Here is a 2,500-nt window from a genome sequence, read left to right on the forward strand (position 1 = left end):
TGCCCATGCCTTGGTTGCAGCATGCCCTAGCCTTGGCTGCTGCCTGCACATGCCTTAGTTGCAGCATGCCTTGGCTGCCTTGGCCTTGGCTGCTGCCTCCCCATGCCTTGCCTGCTGCATGCCCTTGCCTTAGCTGCTGCATGCCCTGGTCTTGGTTGCTGCATGCCCTGGCCTTGGCTGCTGCCTGCCCATGCCTTGGCTGCTGCATGCCTTGGCCTTGGCTGCCGCATGCCCTGGACTTGGCTACTGCCTGCCCATGCCTTGTCTGCCTTGGCCTTGGCTGCCGCATGCCCATGCCTTGACTGCTGCCTGCCCATGCCTTGGCCGCCTTGGCCTTGGCTGCTGCAAGCCTTGGCCTTGGCTGCCGTATGCCCATGCCTTGGCTCCTGCATGTCCTGGCCTTGGCCGACTTGGCCTTGGCTGCTGCATGCCTTGGCCTTGGCTGCCGCATGCCCATGCCTTGGCTGCTGCATGCCCTGGCCTTGGCTGCTGCCTGCCCAAGCTTTGGCTGCTGCCTGCCCAAGCCTTGGCTGCTGCATGCCTTGGCCTTGGCTGTTGCATGCCTTGGCCTTGGCTGCCGCATGCCCTGGACTTGGCTACTGCATGCCCATGCCTTGGCTGCTGCATGCCCTGGCCTTGGCTGCTGCCTGCCCATGGCTTGGCTGCCGCATGCCCATGCCTTGGCTGCTGCATGCCCTGGCCTTGGTTGCTGCCTGCCTATGCCTTGGCTGCCTTGGCCTTGGCCGCTGCATGCCTTGGCCTTGGCTGCTGCATGCCTTAGCCTTGGCTGCCGCATGCCCATGCCTTGGCTGTTGCATACCCTGGCCTTGGCTGCTGCCTGCCCATGCCTTGGTTGCCTTGGCCTTGGCCTTGGCTGCCGCATGCCCATGCCTTGGCTGCTGCCTGCCCTTGCCTTGGCTGCCTTGGCCATGGCTGCCACATGCCCATGCCTAGGCTGCTGCATGCCCTGGCCTTGGCTGCTGCCTGCCCATGCCTTGGTTGCCTTGGCCTTGCCTGCTGCATGCCTTGGCCTTGGGTGCTGCATGCCTTGGCCTTGGCTGCCGCATGCCCATACCTTGGCTTCTGCATGCCCTGGCCTTGGCTGCTGCCTGCCCATGCCTTGGCGTTGGCTGCCGCATGCCCATGCCTTGGCTGCTGCATGCCCTGGCCTAGGCTGCTGCCTGCCCATGCCTTGGCTGCCATGGCCTTGGCTGCTGCATGCCTTGGCCTTGGCTGCAGCATGCCTCGGCCTTGGCTGCCGCATGCCCATGCCTTGGCTGCTGCATGCCCTGGCCTTGGCTGCTGCCTGCCCATGCCTTGGCTGCCGCATGCCCATGCCTTGGCTGCTGCATGCCCTGGCCTTTGCTGCTGCATGCCTTGGCCTTGGCTGCTGCATGCCTTGGCCTTGGCTGCTGCATGCCCTGGCCTTGGCTGCTGCCTGCCTATGCCTTGGCTGCTTCATGACTTGGCCTTGGCTGCCGCATGCCCATGCCTTGGCTGCTGCATGCCCTTGCCTTAGCTGCTGCCTGCCCATGGGGGGCTTCCTAAAAGTGAGGGTTTTTTGAAAAATGAGGTTATTTCCCCCAATAAGGCATGCAGTGGGCATCCCAGGCATGCCCGCGTGCACGTCGCGCCGCATCGCCTCGCATCGTCCCACACTCCGGCAAAATTAGTTCGTGCCTTTTTCCATTTTTGTGTCCCTAAATTCACTCCATGATTTTAGAGGAGGATTCCAATAAGCGGTTCGGCTTTCCGAGCGTTTTCGAATTTTTTATGATTTTTCCTATTTTCCGGATTCCGAAAATCATAAAAATTAAAATATGTTGAATTTGGCCTTCATCTTTTGACATGTTGAAGGTTGGATTTTTCTTAGTGTGTGTACAAAAAATCAGGGCAAGACTCCAAGAATTGCGCCAAAAAAGACCCATTATTCCTCCTCAACAAATCAATGTTTCCTAGTGCCAGAGCAGATTTTTTCCTAAGGGCTCTTTAGGGGGGAGGCATTCGGCGATGCCCAGGGGCGACCCCCCTTGAGCTTGGCCACGGGTAGGCATGCTCAGGAGAAGCCGCAGGCACCCAATCTTGCGTGCTCCATGGCGCTAGGTGGGGCCTAAATGCATCGTCGACGGCGACGGCAGCAGCAGTGTCCCCCGATGTCCCTTGTAATTCCTGTGTGTGGTTGGTGAGCCATGCAAGCTCGGTATAGCTTGGGCACTCTCTCGCAAAGCGAACAGTGTTTGTTTCACCCATTCCTGCGCGAAGCAAGTCCCACGGCGACCATCGGGCCCGTGAATGACGACGACCCATCCTTGCAGGCACGTGGTTTAGTAGTGTGGAGCAGCTGTGTCCCCCGATGTCCCTTGTAGTTCTTGTGTGTGGTTGGTGAGCCATGCAAGCTCGGTATAGCTTGGGCACTCTCTCGCAAAGCGGACGGTGTTTGTTTCACCCATGAAATTGGCCTCCATTGATTAACTAGAGCATTGGAGAAAGATTCAACCTT

This window comes from Quercus suber, unplaced genomic scaffold (assembly GCF_002906115.3).
Source record: "Quercus suber isolate HL8 unplaced genomic scaffold, Cork oak 2.0 scaffold_526, whole genome shotgun sequence".
Taxonomy (NCBI): domain Eukaryota; kingdom Viridiplantae; phylum Streptophyta; class Magnoliopsida; order Fagales; family Fagaceae; genus Quercus; species Quercus suber.